This window comes from Bombina bombina, chromosome 7, assembly GCF_027579735.1.
Source record: "Bombina bombina isolate aBomBom1 chromosome 7, aBomBom1.pri, whole genome shotgun sequence".
Lineage (NCBI taxonomy): Eukaryota > Metazoa > Chordata > Amphibia > Anura > Bombinatoridae > Bombina > Bombina bombina.
The window spans coordinates 531,446,063-531,466,196 of NC_069505.1; positions in this window are offsets into that span (position 1 = coordinate 531,446,063).

Here is a 20,134-nt window from a genome sequence, read left to right on the forward strand (position 1 = left end):
CGTGTGTGACTCTCCCGAATAACGAGAGTGGAAAAACACAGGCCAACAAACTGGGTAGAGGAAGGAGCAAACTCCAACAAAGTTGATTAAAACAATTTATTAAAAAGTTTTAAAAACAATGCATAAAAGCAACGCGTTTCTCGGCTACACAGAGCCGTTTCATCAGGCTGTTATACACATTCTAAAATGCCTACTGCTTTAAACACTTCCTCTAACCAATCAAAACACTTGAAATTACCACACCCACTCCCCACCTCAGCGTGCGTGTCAGCCACAGCTGATATGGGGAGTGCAAGGAGACATATGCATTCAACTTAAAATGCAACAATTTGATATCACCTTATATTTTAGTGTCTATTCTGATTCAACATATGTTATTGCTCACATCACAACTGGGATCAATTATGGTTGTTACGATTGTTACGATTTTTCATGTGTCTCACCCTTAATGTTAAAATACGTAACAAATATTCACAAATGAACATTCACTTCAGGGTTAAATACACCATAAACTTGCACGTTAGCCATTGATCGGAACTGGACTTATATTGGACTTAAATAATATTCTTAATTGGTCAAATAACAAATAAATAAATATTGCTCCTCATTAAACACTAACAGATTATACAATTTATACAGTTCCCCAATATAGCACACAATAAATACTCAATCACAGTAGATAATTAAATCAGAACCAAACCAATAGAAAATTATTTAATCTCTAAACTGATGATAAGGGACCCTAAAACAGAGATATGATATCTCTGCAGATCTACAGTTACTCATATCCCCAAAAATAGACTAAATAAAATATATATGTATACACTTAGTAAAAACAAACCAACTATGGAAAGCTGCAAGATCAATATTGGCATTGAGACCTGATGGATGTAAAGTCTGGAGCCTGTAGATCCAAAAGGTCTCTCTCTGTCTAAGTCTATAGAAACGATTATAAAAGTCTGATCTTGGAATGTGTTCAATGGGAGTTATCTGTAGACAATGTAAATTTCCACTATGTTTGGTATTACAGTGTTGTGGTACACTATGTAGTTTGAAGTTCTTTTTGATGTTTCTATAGTGTTCTGACCACCTAATGCTCAAGCGTCTGCAGGTGCGCCCTACGTATTGAAACCCACAAATGCAGGACAATAAGTAAATCACATAATTCGAAGCGCATGTCATCCGATGACTCATTTTATAAGTTTTGGAGGTTGTATTTGATTTAAACGTATCTACATTATGTGTTATAAAGTCACACATTTTGCAATTTTTATGGTTACATTCGAAACTACCCTTTCTTTGTATTTTACAGATGATGTCATTGGCCTTATTGGTATTGCTACTAGTCATGTTGGTCCTATTTTTAACCACTTTACTAGGTGCCAAAATCCTTTTTAAATTGGGTGCTCTTTTATAAACAATAGTGGGTTTGTTATCCAACAGTGGGCCTAAGATAGGATCTTTTAGTAGAATTTTCCAATGTTTCATGATACTCTTTTTAATTATACTGTGATTACAATTATATTCAGTAATGAACATGGTCCTATTGCCCATGCCCACCTGAGTTTGTGTGTCTACTACCTTTTTCTCGAAATATTTATTTCTGTCATCATTTTTTGCCCTATTGAAGGCACTGGTGATAATATGTTCTGGGTATTTTTTCTCTTCAAATCTATCTTTGAGGATTTTACTCTGTATCTCAAAATCTGTTAGGCTGCTGCAGTTCCTGCGAACTCGCTTGAACTGCCCATATGGTACATTTCTTTTCCAAGGCAGGTGATGATTGCTTCTAAAGTCCAAATAACTGTTGCAATCAACCTGCTTGAAATGAGTATTGGTTGAGATCCTACCCTCAATGAAACTTAACTCTAAGTCCAGAAATACAACAGTTTTAGAGTCTATTGTGCTGGTGAATTTTAAGCCCTTGTTGTTACTATTCAAATGTCTCACAAAGTCTTCGGCTAGCAGTCTATCACCCTTCCACACAACGACCAGATCGTCTATATATCTGCCATAGTATACCAGGTTCGCCTCAAACGCAGAATCGTAGATGTATTGTTGTTCAAATGATCCCATAAAAAGGTTGGCGTAACTTGGGGCGAACCTGGTACCCATGGCCGTCCCTTTTGTTTGGAGGTAATAATCATCCTGGTAAACAAAATAGTTGTGGTGTAAGATAAATGATATTAATGACAAGATAAAATGTTTCTGAGTGTCTGGTAAATACATGTCTGTTTCCAAAAAACTGGAAACCACTTGTAGTCCAAGACTGTGTGATATATTAGAATATAAGGCTTGGACATCACACGTGATCCAAATTAAATCCTGTGTGATATTAATCTATTCTAGTTTATTTATGAGGTCTGAAGAATCTCGTATGTAAGATTCAAGGCCAACGACATATTTTTGCAGGAAGAAGACAACATATGAAGATGCATTATCTGTTAAGCTGCCTATTCCCGATATTATCGGGCGGCCAGGGGGGCATCTGGGATCTTTGTGCAGCTTCGGTAAATGGTAGTAAAATGCACGATTTGGCTCTATAGGGATGAGGAAATCTTTTTCTTTTTTGGTGACAATTCCTTCTTTGAACGCACCCTCTACTAAATCCCTTAAGGTCGCCAAAAATTTGGAGGTGGGATCGAAAGTCATTTTGGTATAATAATTTTTGTCATTCAGGATCCTATTAGACTCCAAAAGGTAGTCCCCAAGATCCTGGATGACAATCCCTCCGCCTTTATCGGCTTGTCTAATTACTATAGATTTATTCTTTTTTAACATTTCTAAAGCACGTTTCTCGTTCCCGAACAGGTTCCCTTTACCATTGATACCCTTCGGCAATTGATCAAATTCATCGCTAACCAGCTGCCTGAAAATCTCTATATGGGCATTATTTACTAATTTAGGGGTGAAGTTAGATTTGTTCCTCAAACAAGTATGTACAAAACCTTCACATAAATGATCAAGTAAGGATTCAGGTTCATACACCGGAGTTATTTGGTTGTTAAGCCTAGAATCCATTGAATCTGTCAAAATTGGTCTATTACCATCGTCTTTAATTTTCTTTTCTGCTAAATATTTCTGCATCAAGAGTTTTTGTGTGAATCTATTAAGATCTACAAAAAGTGAAAACATGTTATGTGTATTGGATGGGCTAAAGGAAAGCCCCTTTCCTAGGACCCTGATCTCATCATTGGTCAGAGGATGAGAAGACAAATTAAAGATCCCACTACCTAGGGCCTGTAGTCGTGCCTTTTTGAGGGCTGTGTTTCTTCCTCTGCATCCTCGCTTATGTGAGGTCTTTTTCCTTTGTATGAGGGAGTAAGGCTGACTACAGGCTCTAGGTAGCTCGCAATCTTTTTTTGTTTCCAGACCGGTTGTCTGGGGCGTTGATCTAAAAAATGTTGTTGTGAAATTGCGGATTGTGGTATACTGTTAGCTTCACTATTGTCCAAATGTCTTGTGTCATATTCATGTGGATCTAGATTATCGAGTGCTTGGAACCTATTAGAGGTACTAGCCTCAATAAAGTTGTAATCTCTCCTATCTCGAGGAAATTCAGAGTTCATCTCCCCTAATGTAGATCTTAGATAGGTTTGTTGATTTTTGGGAGTGGACTTCATGTTATACCATTGCTCATTTTCATGAGATTTATACCGATTAGATTGCTCGAAAGGGTTATTTGCCCTATTAGAATGTTGTTGGTAATATCTTGTGTCTCTATTATGCTCATATGGGGCAGAATGTGAGGGTCCATTCTGGGACCAACTTCGCTGGTGTGCCTGATCAAAATGGTCAGGGAATCTTTGATGGTGATGTTGGATTGGCCTATAGTCCCTATCCTGGTGGGGCATTGATTGTCTGTTGTTATTATGCCAATTATTAGAATTGTTTTTATAGTTGTTTTTATTTTTATTTTTATTTTTATTTTTATGGTGGTTAACTACTGTCCACCTATCTTCCTGTTGTGTGTTGGGTGTGAATGGGGAAGTACCTAATGTCATCCTCTGTCCCTCATCTATATGATTTCTCGTGTCAGGGGTTTCTATCTGTACTTTCTTTTTGTTATATGTATATACTTCCCCTTTCAGATAATCTTCGTTGTCCCTAGCTAATTTGCGATTTTTAATCTCCATCAATTCTTTTTGATAGTTCTCGGTTTTTTGCAAAACTATATAATTAAGTTCTTCATATTGCTTTGTATTTTTAAATTTATCCAGGCTTTGTTGAACAATCTCTATTTCCTTAGAAATAGTGTCCACTAGAGACTTACGATATGTAATCAAAATTTTCATGAGAGTCACGGAACACGTGGTGAGAGTTTCATCCCACTTTGTATTAAGGGATTGGTCATCCTTAAAAGAACAACTTTTAAAGACTCTGAGACCTCTCGGGACTAAATTCGAATCAACATATTTTTGGAGCATTTCTGCATCCAACCAGTGTCTACATTCGTCATTAGTCAGATCCTCTAATTTCGCAAACAAGGTGTGGATGGGCATATTTTCAATTGCAACATCTTCACTCGGGGCCACCACAGTGGATCCTACATGTGAAACTAGTAGTAACCTCTTATTTTGTCTTTCATTAATAGACAACATAATGAGGTTAAAAATAGAAGTGAAAGCTAATATCGAAAAAGTGATTATTATAAAGTGATAAGCCAACCAAATCACAATATAAATAGTGGTAAGTGTTAAATCACAAAAATTAAGAAAATATATAAAATGTTATCTAAACAAAGAAAAAAATATATATGAAAATCGTGATGAAAAGATGATCTCAAATCATGTGAGAAATGTAATATCCCTTTCGGTGAGAAATCATAAAGTGTTAGAGTGTCAAGTGTATATATAATAGCTATACAAACAGACTTTTTAATATATAAATAAATAAAAAAATGTGCCTCAAAAAATGTATAAGTGATTTAATTAAGAAATGTACCTAAAATTCTTATAAGTGATATGTGCTTGCTAAAAAATAGTCACAAATAGTGTGACGATGTAAAGATTATTAAAAACAATCCACTATGCCTCAAAGTATTTGGCGAAGTAGATCTGCAGTAGTAGATCTGTAGCTATGGTCATCTATAGTATATCTCGCTTAAATATTCATGCACCTAGTTTGTTAGTATAATTACAATGAATATGTCAATCATATTATACAGAAAATAAAAACCAGTGCTGTAACCATGGGGACCACGTTTGGAATGAGTATGCGTTAGATATTTCTACTTTAAATTTGTAAATCTTACTAAAACATGTGCATACAAAAATAACCCCAAGTAGGGGCTACACGCTCAAACACAACCGGGCCCAAATACGCTAGTGCAGTTTAGGCAAGTGATCGGTGACACTGTTAAACAACTTGTTAGGACAAATAGATACTTAACAAATATAATATATACTTAGCAAATAAAAAGTCCTTGATAGGAGACCTGGCAGCAACCTCAAGCTGGGAACAGCAACATTCAGTGGGAAAAAAATCAAAAACAAAAAGTTCTTGACGGAGGTGCGCCCACGGTGATGAAAGCGATGATCAGTCCGAATAATCCAATGAAAGGCCGCTCTTCTATATCGTGTGTCAACGGTTGGATATTCTGTAGTGGGGAAACAGGAAGGCGCCAATAGGGTGATAACGTAAGGACCCTGACAAGTAAATTAAAAGTAAAAGGGTACTCACAAGCAGGGCGGCACTTGGACGTGCCTAACAAAGCAGACCGAGACCTCAGCATCGCCCGGAAGACTCGCAACGGCAACAACCAATCCTCAAGCTGGGCCAAGTTCCGTGTGGCCAATCAGGAACGCTGGATACTAACACACCTTCCTCTTCGTATGCCGAATCCGAACACTGGCAGAGGGGTAGGGGATAGTGATGAACCGTGTGTGACTCTCCCGAATAACGAGAGTGGAAAAACACAGGCCAACAAACTGGGTAGAGGAAGGAGCAAACTCCAACAAAGTTGATTAAAACAATTTATTAAAAAGTTTTAAAAACAATGCATAAAAGCAACGCGTTTCTCGGCTACTCAGAGCCGTTTCATCAGGCTGTTATACACATTCTAAAATGCCTACTGCTTTAAACAGTTTGTTGGCCTGTGTTTTTCCACTCTCGTTATTCGGGAGAGTCACACACGGTTCATCACTATCCCCTACCCCTCTGCCAGTGTTCGGATTCGGCATACGAAGAGGAGGGTGTGTTAGTATCCAGCGTTCCTGATTGGCCACACGGAACTTGGCCCAGCTCGAGGATTGGTTGTTGCCGTTGCGAGTCTTCCGGGCGACGCTGAGGTCCCGGTCTGCTTTGTTAGGCACGTCCAAGTGCCGCCCTGCTTGTGAGTACCCTTTTACTTTTAATTTACTTGTCAGGGTCCTTACGTTATCACCCTATTGGCGCCTTCCTGTTTCCCCACTACAGAATATCCAACCGTTGACACACGCTATAGAAGAGCGGCCTTTCATTGGATTATTCGGACTGATCATCGCTTTCATCACCATGGGCGCACCTCCGTCAAGAACTTTTTGTTTTTGATTTTTTTCCCACTGAATGTTGCTGTTCCCAGCTTGAGGTTGCTGCCAGGTCTCCTATCAAGGACTTTTTATTTGCTAAGTATATATTATATTTGTTAAGTATCTATTTGTCCTAACAAGTTGTTTAACAGTGTCACCGATCACTTGCCTAAACTGCACTAGCGTATTTGGGCCCGGTTGTGTTTGAGCGTGTAGCCCCTACTTGGGGTTATTTTTGTATGCACATGTTTTAGTAAGATTTACAAATTTAAAGTAGAAATATCTAACGCATACTCATTCCAAACGTGGTCCCCATGGTTACAGCACTGGTTTTTATTTTCTGTATAATATGATTGACATATTCATTGTAATTATACTAACAAACTAGGTGCATGAATATTTAAGCGAGATATACTATAGATGACCATAGCTACAGATCTACTACTGCAGATCTACTTCGCCAAATACTTTGAGGCATAGTGGATTGTTTTTAATAATCTTTACATCGTCACACTATTTGTGACTATTTTTTAGCAAGCACATATCACTTATAAGAATTTTAGGTACATTTCTTAATTAAATCACTTATACATTTTTTGAGGCACATTTCTTTATTTATATATTAAAAAGTCTGTTTGTATAGCTATTATATATACACTTGACACTCTAACACTTTATGATTTCTCACCGAAAGGGATATGACATTTCTCACATGATTTGAGATCATCTTTTCATCACAATTTTCATATATATTTTTTTCTTTGTTTAGATAACATTTTATATATTTTCTTAATTTTTGTGATTTAACACTTACCACTATTTATATTGTGATTTGGTTGGCTTATCACTTTATAATAATCACTTTTTCGATATTAGCTTTCACTTCTATTTTTAACCTCATTATGTTGTCTATTAATGAAAGACAAAATAAGAGGTTACTACTAGTTTCACATGTAGGATCCACTGTGGTGGCCCCGAGTGAAGATGTTGCAATTGAAAATATGCCCATCCACACCTTGTTTGCGAAATTAGAGGATCTGACTAATGACGAATGTAGACACTGGTTGGATGCAGAAATGCTCCAAAAATATGTTGATTCGAATTTAGTCCCGAGAGGTCTCAGAGTCTTTAAAAGTTGTTCTTTTAAGGATGACCAATCCCTTAATACAAAGTGGGATGAAACTCTCACCACGTGTTCCGTGACTCTCATGAAAATTTTGATTACATATCGTAAGTCTCTAGTGGACACTATTTCTAAGGAAATAGAGATTGTTCAACAAAGCCTGGATAAATTTAAAAATACAAAGCAATGTGAAGAACTTAATTATATAGTTTTGCAAAAAACCGAGAACTATCAAAAAGAATTGATGGAGATTAAAAATCGCAAATTAGCTAGGGACAACGAAGATTATCTGAAAGGGGAAGTATATACATATAACAAAAAGAAAGTACAGATAGAAACCCCTGACACGAGAAATCATATAGATGAGGGACAGAGGATGACTTTAGGTACTTCCCCATTCACACCCAACATACAACAGGAAGATAGGTGGACAGTAGTTAACCACCATAAAAATAAAAATAAAAATAAAAACAACTATAAAGACAATTCTAAATATAGCTGCAAGCAGCGATAGAGGTGGCCATGCGCATCGACATTGCAATGACATACAAGCTGCTAAGTCACAATATAAAGCTTTATAGAAGTTTTTACAATTCTAACATTAGCAGTTGGAAAGAAAACATATTTTCGAAATTTTTGCGTTTTTCAAGATGGCTGCCCCACCATATGATTAATACTTTCATTACGATCAGATGTAACTCTAGGTGCAAGCAGCGATAGAGGTGGCCATGCGCATCGACATTGCAATGACATACAAGCAGCTAAATCACAATATAAACCTTTAACGCAAGTTTTTACAGTTCTAACACATGCAGTTGGTAAAAAAAACACATTTTTGAAATTTTTGCGTTTTCAAGATGGCTGCTACAGCATATGACTAATACTTTCAACACGAATAGATGTAACTCTAGGTCACAATATATGGTTATACAGCAAATTTCACAGCTTTAACATAAGCAGTTGGAAAGAAAACACGTTTTCGAAATTTTCTCGTAAACCAATATGGCTGCCACAGCTTGTGACCAATTCCTTCAACATGAATAACTGTGACTCTAGGTCACAATATAAGGTTATATAGCAAATTTCACAGTTCTAACATAAGCAGTTGCAGAGAAAATAGGTTTTCGAAATATTCGCATAAAACAAAATGGCTGCCAGATCTTATGATATACAGCCTCCATTTTATGCACAATAATTGTCACCATAGATCTGAATAAACATGGCAAAAATAAAGCATTTTTGTAAAACGGTTTTTGTTTTATTATTAAGTTAAAAATATTGTTAAGCGTTTTTGAACAATTCAAAATGGCTGCCAAACCACATGACATACCAACTTCTCTTGAACAAATCTGAATGTTAGTCATAAGTTAAATCTGTAAACAAAATTTCAAGTCTGTGTCATAAGCGGTTTCGGAGAAGAAGATTTTTGTAGTTTTTAAAAAACGCGCATACGAAACAAAATTGCCGCCAAGCTATGCATTGTATGGCTTTCAAATTGCACATACTAATGCTCACTATAGACCTCTACAATTTGCAGAAGTTTTATGAAAATTTGCAAATGTTTTATTTCACGAAGGCGACTGCGCAGTGCAAATTTTTACTGCAATATTGCCTTTAGGGGTCATGACTATGTGTACTCATGTGTCTGCTACACTGTAATATAGTTAAATAGTGTAAACATAATGCATAAAGTGCAAATTTACGCAATTAAACATCGATACAAAGGCGAATGGCTCATAGCAGCCATGTTGATTATGGAACATTCGCAGTTTGAACAAACTTGGTAGAGGACCTTGCAAGGAGCACATGTGCAAAATTGCGCTTCATTGCACTTAGCGGTTGCAGAGAAGAAGATGTTTAAAGATTTTCGCACAATTCAAAATGGCAGCTAGGTCATGTAACTAAATCACTTCTCTTGAACAAACTTTATTCTAGGTCAGTACAGCAGTAAACACAGCAAGTTTCACAGCTGTAACATAAGCGGTTCTGGAGAAGAAGATTTTCAAGCGGTTGTCGAAATTTGTCGCAAAAAGCAATATGGCTGCTACATCACATGACCTATAAGATTTATGTTGCATAGAATTATGCACAGCATAGATCTATAGCACTGTGCCAAGTTTCATGAGTTTTTGAGTTATGCTGTTGTTTTTATAAGCATTTGAATAAGTGGCGGAATAATAATAATAAAAAAAAAATAAAAAAAATAATAATAATAATAATCTTGACAATAACAATAGGTTGTCCTGCAACTTCGTTGCATGGCCACCTAATAATTGGCATAATAACAACAGACAATCAATGCCCCACCAGGATAGGGACTATAGGCCAATCCAACATCACCATCAAAGATTCCCTGACCATTTTGATCAGGCACACCAGCGAAGTTGGTCCCAGAATGGACCCTCACATTCTGCCCCATATGGGCATAATAGAGACACAAGATATTACCAACAACATTCTAATAGGGCAAATAACCCTTTCGAGCAATCTAATCGGTATAAATCTCATGAAAATGAGCAATGGTATAACATGAAGTCCACTCCCAAAAATCAACAAACCTATCTAAGATCTACATTAGGGGAGATGAACTCTGAATTTCCTCGAGATAGGAGAGATTACAACTTTATTGAGGCTAGTACCTCTAATAGGTTCCAAGCACTCGATAATCTAGATCCGCACGAATATGACACAAGACATTTGGACAATAGTGAAGCTAACAGTATACCACATTTTTTAGATCAACGCCCCAGACAACCGGTCTGGAAACAAAAAAAGATTGCGAGCTACCTAGAGCCTGTAGTCAGCCTTACTCCCTCATACAAAGGAAAAAGACCTCACATAAGCGAGGATGCAGAGGAAGAAACACAGCCCTCAAAAAGGCACGACTACAGGCCCTAGGTAGTGGGATCTTTAATTTGTCTTCTCATCCTCTGACCAATGATGAGATCAGGGTCCTAGGAAAGGGGCTTTCCTTTAGCCCGTCCAATACACATAACATGTTTTCACTTTTTGTAGATCTTAATAGATTCACACAAAAACTCTCGATGCAGAAATATTTAGCAGAAAAGAAAATTAAAGACGATGGTAATAGACCAATTTTGACAGATTCAATGGATTCTAGGCTTAAAGGGACAGTAAAATCAAAACTAAACTATCATGATTCAGATAGGGCATGCAATTTTAAACAACTTTCCAATTTACTTTTATCATCAAATTTGCATTGTTCTCTTGGTGGTATTTTTGAAAAGCTAAACATAGCTAGGCTCAAACTGATTTCTAAACAGTTGAAAACCGCCTCCTAGCTCAGAGAATTTTGAAAGTTTTTCACAGTTAGACTGTGCTAGTTCACATGTGTCATATAGATAACATTGTGCTCACTCCCGTGAAGTTATTTAGGAGTCTTCACTGATTGACTACACTGCTTGTCTGTCAAAGGCACTTAGATAAGGAGGCTGTCTGCAAAGGCTTAGATACAAGGTAATCGCAGAGGTAAAAAGCATATTAATATAACTGTGCTGGTTATGCCAAAACGGGGAATGGGTAATAAAGGGATTATCTATCTTTTTAAATAAGAACATTTTTGGTGTAGACTGTCCCTTTAACAACCAAATAACTCCGGTGTATGAACCTGAATCCTTACTTGATCATTTATGTGAAGGTTTTGTACATACTTGTTTGAGGAACAAATCTAACTTCACCCCTAAATTAGTAAATAATGCCCATATAGAGATTTTCAGGCAGCTGGTTAGCGATGAATTTGATCAATTGCCGAAGGGTATCAATGGTAAAGGGAACCTGTTCGGGAACGAGAAACGTGCTTTAGAAATGTTAAAAAAGAATAAATCTATAGTAATTAGACAAGCCGATAAAGGCGGAGGGATTGTCATCCAGGATCTTGGGGACTACCTTTTGGAGTCCGATAGGATCCTGAATGACAAAAATTATTATACCAAAATGACTTTCGATCCCACCTCCAAATTTTTGGCGACCTTAAGGGATTTAGTAGAGGGTGCGTTCAAAGAAGGAATTGTCACCAAAAAAGAAAAAGATTTCCTCATCCCTATAGAGCCAAATCGTGCATTTTACTACCATTTACCGAAGCTGCACAAAGATCCCAGATGCCCCCCTGGCCGCCCGATAATATCGGGAATAGGCAGCTTAACAGATAATGCATCTTCATATGTTGACTTCTTCCTGCAAAAATATGTTGTTGGCCTTGAATCTTACATACGAGATTCTTCAGACCTCATAAATAAACTAGAACAGATTAATATCACACAGGATTTAATTTGGATCACGTGTGATGTCCAAGCCTTATATTCTAATATATCACTCAGTCTTGGACTACAAGCGGTTTCCAGTTTTTTGGAAACAGACATGTATTTACCAGACACTCAGAAACATTTTATCTTGTCATTAATATCATTTATCTTACACCACAACTATTTTGTTTACCAGGATGATTATTACCTCCAAACATAAGGGACGGCCATGGGTACCAGGTTCGCCCCAAGTTACGCCAACCTTTTTATGGGATCATTTGAACAACAATACATCTACGATTCTGCATTTGGGGCGAACCTGGTATACTATGGCAGATCTATAGACGATCTGGTCGTTGTGTGGAAGGGTGATAGACAGCTAGCCGAAGACTTTGTGAGACATTTGAATAGTAACAACAAGGGCTTAAAATTCACCAGCACAATAGACTCTAAAACTGTTGTATTTCTGGACTTAGAGTTAAGTTTCATTGAGGGTAGGATCTCAACCAATACTCATTTCAAGCAGGTTGATTGCAACAGTTATTTGGACTTTAGAAGCAATCATCACCTGCCTTGGAAAAGAAATGTACCATATGGGCAGTTCAAGCGAGTTCGCAGGAACTGCAGCAGCCTAACAGATTTTGAGATACAGAGTAAAATCCTCAAAGATAGATTTGAAGAGAAAAAATACCCAGAACATATTATCACCAGTGCCTTCAATAGGGCAAAAAATGATGACAGAAATAAATATTTCGAGAAAAAGGTAGTAGACACACAAACTCAGGTGGGCATGGGCAATAGGACCATGTTCATTACTGAATATAATTGTAATCACAGTATAATTAAAAAGAGTATCATGAAACATTGGAAAATTCTACTAAAAGATCCTATCTTAGGCCCACTGTTGGATAACAAACCCACTATTGTTTATAAAAGAGCACCCAATTTAAAAAGGATTTTGGCACCTAGTAAAGTGGTTAAAAATAGGACCAACATGACTAGTAGCAATACCAATAAGGCCAATGACATCATCTGTAAAATACAAAGAAAGGGTAGTTTCAAATGTAACCATAAAAATTGCAAAATGTGTGACTTTATAACACATAATGTAGATACGTTTAAATCAAATACAACCTCCAAAACTTATAAAATGAGTCATCGGATGACATGCGCTTCGAATTATGTGATTTACTTATTGTCCTGCATTTGTGGGTTTCAATGAGGAGCAATATTTATTTATTTGTTATTTGACCAATTAAGAATATTATTTAAGTCCAATATAAGTCCAGTTCCGATCAATGGCTAACGTGCAAGTTTATGGTGTATTTAACCCTGAAGTGAATGTTCATTTGTGAATATTTGTTACGTATTTTAACATAAAGGGTGAGACACATGAAAAATCGTAACAATCGTAACAACCATAATTGATCCCAGTTGTGATGTGAGCAATAACATATGTTGAATCAGAATAGACACTAAAATATAAGGTGATATCAAATTGTTGCATTTTAAGTTGAATGCATATGTCTCCTTGCACTCCCCATATCAGCTGTGGCTGACACGCACGCTGAGGTGGGGAGTGGGTGTGGTAATTTCAAGTGTTTTGATTGGTTAGAGGAAGTGTTTAAAGCAGTAGGCATTTTAGAATGTGTATAACAGCCTGATGAAACGGCTCTGTGTAGCCGAGAAACGCGTTGCTTTTATGCATTGTTTTTAAAACTTTTTAATAAATTGTTTTAATCAACTTTGTTGGAGTTTGCTCCTTCCTCTACCCAGTTTGTTGGCCTGTGTTTTTCCACTCTCGTTATTCGGGAGAGTCACACACGGTTCATCACTATCCCCTACCCCTCTGCCAGTGTTCGGATTCGGCATACGAAGAGGAGGGTGTGTTAGTATCCAGCGTTCCTGATTGGCCACACGGAACTTGGCCCAGCTCGAGGATTGGTTGTTGCCGTTGTGAGTCTTCCGGGCGACGCTGAGGTCCCGGTCTGCTTTGTTAGGCACGTCCAAGTGCCGCCCTGCTTGTGAGTACCCTTTTACTTTTAATTTACTTGTCAGGGTCCTTACGTTATCACCCTATTGGCGCCTTCCTGTCTTCTTTGTTTGTCATTTTCTCTGGAAGTCGTAAGGGTCAGAAAGCAGCGGCTATCTCTTTTTCTTTTTGGCTGATGAGTATCATCCATTTTGCATATGAGCCTGCTGGACAGCAGCCTCCTGAAAGAGTTATGGCTCATTCCACTAGGGCTGTTGCTTCCTCATGGGCATTCAAAAATGAAGCTTCTGTAGAACAGATTTGCAAGGCTGCAACTTGGTCCTCTCTTAACACTTTTTCTAAATTTACAAATTCGATACTTTTGCCTCGGCTGAGGCTGTTTTTGGGAGAAAGGTTCCTCAAGCAGTGGTGCCTTTAGTTTAGGTTCCCTGTCTTGTTCCTCCCTTATCATCCGTGTACTCTAGCTTTGGTATTGTATCCCACAAGTAAGGATGAAATCCGTGGACTCATCGTGTCTTTAAAAATAAAATACAATTATGTTTACATGATAAATTTGTTTCTTTTTAGACACGATGAGTCCACGGCCCGCCCTGTTCTCTGAGACAGGTTATTATTTTTGGTAAACTTCAGACACCTCTGCACCTTGGCTTTTCCTTTCTCTTCCTAACTTCAGTCGAATGACTGGAGTGGGAGGGAAGGGAGGAGCTATATATAGCAGCTCTGCTGTGGTGCTCTTTGCCTCCTCCTGCTGACCAGGAGGCGTAATCCCACAAGGAAGGATGAAATCGATGGACTCATCGTGTCTAAAAAGAAACAAATTTATCAGGTAAGCATACATTTTCTTTTTTACATACTAAATTAGGATTTCTTCCTAAGGTTATTCTGATCTGAACATTATTCAGGAGATTGTTTGTTCCTTCCTTGTGTACTAATCCTTCTTCTCAGAAGGAAAGACTTCTGCACAATTTGGACGTGGTTTGTGCTTTAGTTTTACCTGCAGGTGACTAAGGACTGTCGTCAGTCTTCTTCTTTGTTTGTGGTTTTCTCAGGCAAACACAACGGTCAGAAAGCTACAGTTACTTCTTTTCTTTTTTGCCGAAGAGTATCATATGTTTTGCATATGAAGCTGCTGGACAACAGCCTCCCGAGAGAGTTACGGCTCATTCCGTTAGGGCTGTTGCTTCTTCATGTGCGTTCATGAAGCTTCTGTGGATCAGTTCTGCAAGGCTGCAACTTGGTCCTCTCTTCACACTTTTTCAAGGTTCTATAAATTTGTCACTTTTGATTCGGCTGAGGCCGTTTTTTGTGTGAGAAAGGTTCATCAAGCAGTGGTGCCTTCCGTTTAGGTTCCCTGTCTTGTCCCTCCCGTATCATCTGTGTACTCTAGCTTGGGTATTAAATCCCATTAGTAATTAAGATGATCCATGGACTCATTGGGGCATATGTATCAAGCTCCGAATGGAGCTTGATGCCCCGTGTTTCTGGCGAGCCTGCAGGCTCGCCAGAAACAGCAGTTATTTGTGACAGCAGTCTTTGTGACCGCTGCTCCAGCCTGCTCTGAGCAGACGGACAGACATCGCCAGAAATCAACCCGATCGAGTACGATCGGGTTGATTGACACACCCCTGCTGGTGGCCTATTGGCCGCGAGTCTGCAGGGGGTGGCGTTGCACCAGCAGCTCTTGTGAGCTGCTGGTGCAATGCTGAATACGGCGAGCGTATTGTTCACCGTATTCAGTGAAGTCTGGCGGACCTGATCTGCACTGTCGGATCAGGTCCGTCAGACTTTAATAAATATGCCCCATTGTGTCTTAAAAAAGAAAAGAAAATGTATGCTTACCTGATAAATGTATTTCTTTTTTGACACAATGAGTCCACGGCCCGCCCTGTTTTTGTAGACAGGTTGTGGGTTATGTAAACTTCAGACACCTCTGCACCTTGGCTTTTCCTTTCTCTTCCTAACTTCGGTCGAATGACTGGAGTGGGAGGGATGGGAGGAGCTATTTAACAGCTCTGCTGTGGTGCTCTTTGCCTCCTCCTGCTGACCAGGAGGTGAATATCCCATTAGTAATTAAGATGATCCGTGGACTCATTGTGTCAAAAAAGAAATACATTTATCAGGTAAGCATAAATTTTCTTTTTGCAGTGTTTGTGTTTTAGCTTTAATTTTCCTCTTACTCTTTTACTGTACCCACACATATTTTAACCATTTTTCTCGCCATTAAATGTACTTTCTAAAGATACCATTATTTTCATCATATCTTATAATTTACTATAACATTTTTTATAAATTATGAGGAAAAAAATGGAAAAAAACACACTTTTTCTAACTTTGACCCCCAAAATCTGTTACACATCTACAACCACCAAAAAACACCAATGCTAAATAGTTTCTAAATTTTGTCCTGAGTTTAGAAATACCCAATGTTTACATGTTCTTTGCTTTTTTTGTAAGTTATAGGGCCATAAATACAAGTAGCACTTTGCTATTTCCAAACCACTTTTTTTTCAAAATTAGCGATAGTTACATTGGAACACTGATATCTGTCAGGAATCCCTGAATATCCCTTGACATGTATATATATTTTTTTTTAGAAGACAACCCAAAGTATTGATCTAGGCCCATTTTGGTATATTTCATGCCACCATTTCACCGCCAAATGCGATCAAATAAAAAAAATTGTTCACTTTTTCACAATTTCTTTCACAAACTTTAGGTTTCTCACTAAAATTATTTATAAACAGCTTGTGCAATTTTCACACAAATGGTTCTAAAATGCTTCTCCTGGATCCCCTTTGTTCAGAAATAGCAGACATATATGGTTTTAGCGTTGCTTTTTGGTAATTAGAAGGCCGCTAAATGCCACTGCGCACCACATGTGTATTATGCCCAGCAGTGAAGAGGTTAATTAGGGAGCATGTAGGGTGCTTGTAGGGTTAATGTTAGCTGTAGTGTAGTAGACAATCCAAAGTATTGATCTAGACCCATTTTGGTATATTTCATGCCACCATTTCACCGCCAAATGCGATCAAATAAAAAAAAGTTAAATTTTTCACAATTTTAGGTTTCTCACTGTAATTATTTACAAACAGCTTGTGCAATTATGGCACAAATGATTGTAAAAGCTTTTCTGGGATCCCATTTGTTCAGAAATCTCAGACATATATGGCTTTGGCGTTGTTTTTTTGTAATTAGGCTGCTAAATGCCGCTGCGCACCACACGTGTATTATGCCCAGCAGTGAAGGGGTTAATAAGGGAGCTTGTAGGGTTAATTTTAGCTTTAGTGTAATGTAGTAGACAACCCAAAGTATTGATCTAGGCCCATTTTGGTATATTTCATGCCACCATTTCACCGCCAAATGCGATCAAATAAAAAAAATTTTTCACAAACTTTTTCACAAATTTTAGGTTTCTCACTGAAATTAATTACAAACAGCTTGCGCAATTATGGCACAAATGGTTGTTAATGCTTCTCTGGGATCCCCTTTGTTCAGAAATAGCAGACATATATGGCTTTCGCGTTGCTTTTTGGTAATTAGAAGGCCACTAAATGCCGCTGCGCATCACACTTGTATTATGTCTAGCAGTGAAGGGGTTAATTAGGTAGCTTGTAGGGAGCTTGTAGGGTTAATTTTAGCTTTAGTGTAGAGATCAGCCTGACACATCACACCCCCTGATCCCTCCAATACAGGTCTCTTCCCTCCCCGCCCCACAATTGTCCCTGCCATCTTAGTACTGGCAGAAAGTCTGCCAGTACTAAAATAATAGGTTTTTTTTTAGTTTTTTTTTAAAACACAATTCTGCTGTGTAGGATCCCCCAACCTCTCTGATCCCCCCCAAACAGCTCTCTAACCCTCGCCCTCTACCTTATTGGGCGCCATCTTGGGTACCTGTCTGCCAGTTCCCTGTTTGAAATAAAATGTTTTTTTTTATTTATTTATTTATTTTTTATATTTTATTCACAATACTTTAACGTTTTCTGTAGTGTAGCTGCTCCCCCTCAAGATCCAACCCCCACCCTCGCCCAGATCCCTTAATTGAAAATGTCCCCCCCTCCCCAGTCCTCTCTCCCACCTTGCTGTAGATACTTATTGTGCCATAGTGTAGGGTTCCCACCCACGCCCGTGCACGCACGCACCCCCCGCACGCTATCCCGCCCCCCTTCCAGCACTTCCTCCACCGATGGCCGCCCACCCGCCTCCCTGCATCCGGCTCCCAGCCACCAATGATCACGGCCATCGATTGGCCGATGCAGAAAGAGCCTCTCTAGGTCAGGAGCGGTTATATTTTCAGGGATCCCCCTGATTCTGATGTTTTGTCTCCAACTTCAATTTTCAATGTCATCAATTGTGTTTTCCAGTTCCTAGATAGTCTCGTCCTGTTGTTGCATTTGAGAGTATACTTTAGCAATGGCTTTTGTATGTGTGTCCTGATCCTTTCTATTTTTCCGATCCTGTGACCCATTTTAGTAATATCTTTTTTGATTTCCATAAGCTTATCTTTTTTGCATTGTTTCACTTGTGATACTAAGGATGAAAAATCTTTTTTTGAGGGAAGAGAGTCAAGTACGGCTTTTGGAATAGTAAGGGCTTCAGTGGTTTTCATCTTCTGAAGATAATTTGGGGTCTCCCAGGTTGGGAATTGACTGCTGCATAGTAGAGGGAGTGGATTATTCTAATGCTTTAAAAAAAAATTGTTAACAGAGGGAGTAGTTGAAAGTGTAGCTTTCCCCAGGTTGTCCTTTCTGTTTATTCTTTTGGGATACACTGTTTTGTGTGTGCAACCTGACCTAGGTAAAAGTGTAGGAGATGCTGGATTCTGGACACCAGGATAGATATCACTTATTTGTCTGTGTGCTGTGTTGTCTGTTTTGTAATTTTCCCTATGGACCTGCACCTTGGCAGGCCCAGGGTTAACTGCCTGTGACTCTGGAAATAGTGTAGCTTTAAGTGAGTGCGATAGCAACCAAAGCTGAGCCAGTTTAGGAGTCATGGGATGTGTACTCGGTCCTGTCTGAGAGTGCCGTCCACTTTCCCTTGTTTTACTTATTTGTCTTGCTAGTTATTTTTAGTATGCAGATAAAGCTGTGCTAAGATGTGATGCTTGTAATACATGTACCCAGCATTGGTGGTCCTAAGGTATATAAGGCTGCTTATGATAGATCATTTTCGGCTCCCTCCCAGCTCCATATATTAGTGTGGTGAAGGCCTACATATTGTGTGTGCTGCATAACGCTTTTTTAGATCCCTCCCTACCTTCTGTGATCTAAAGGATTCCAGCTGCTCCTATCAGATCATTGTTGCGAATGGCGTGTGTCAGTTCCAGCACAATCCGATTTGTTGAGGTGTTTGTCCCGAGCAGCTTTCATGTTCCATGAACTGGTGCTATGACGCCTGAGGTCACGTTGTTTAAAAATTTGGTGACGCTTGTATGCAACCTACTCGCGGCCGTCTAAATCACAGAATGATCACACTGAAAGGTTCTTCATTTGTTTAGAGGGTGCGCAGCGCAGGTCTACCAGTTATTGTGCTGCTATGTGGAGAGCTGGGAATAAGGTTTTCTGCCGTGGAAGCTTGACTACATCGTTTTGGAGCGAGAGCTCACTCAAAGTGCAACCTCCTCCATAAAGTGCTGGCTCCGCCCCAACATTTTGAGATTTTTATATAAAATGTTATGCATAAATTAATACATTTGCAATATAAAACCCCATTTCCAAAAAAGTTGGGACAGTATGAAAAAGGCAAAAATACAACAAAAAGAGTAATTTTAAAATGTAATTCTGAGGAAGCGTGTGTGAAACACGACTGTGTCAGGGGACTTTCCTGTTTATTTAATAGCTCACCTGTTGTTGTAATTTAAAATTATATAATGTTGTAATAGCTACAGTAATTAATTACCACTGGGAACCTCTACTTTAGGGAAGAGTAGACTTACTTGTCCGGTACTCTCCATGTACCGATAGTACCAATAGTACTTTAATTGTGCTTACTCACTTGATAGAAGTCTACAGCATTCACTTAACGTTATAGTTTAGTTTTTACCATTTATCACGCACCCTTCCCCTGATGTATTATAGGCAATACATTGCTTTAGTTACTGTATTTCTACTTAATTTCATCACAAAAGGGCAGTGTTTTTAAATGTGTGTGTGAGCAGCAAGAAGCTGTTACTATTTGCTGTTTTTTAACTTGATACAATAAAAGTAAACAATTTCCATCTAAAGGAGAGGAGAGTCCACGGCTTCAT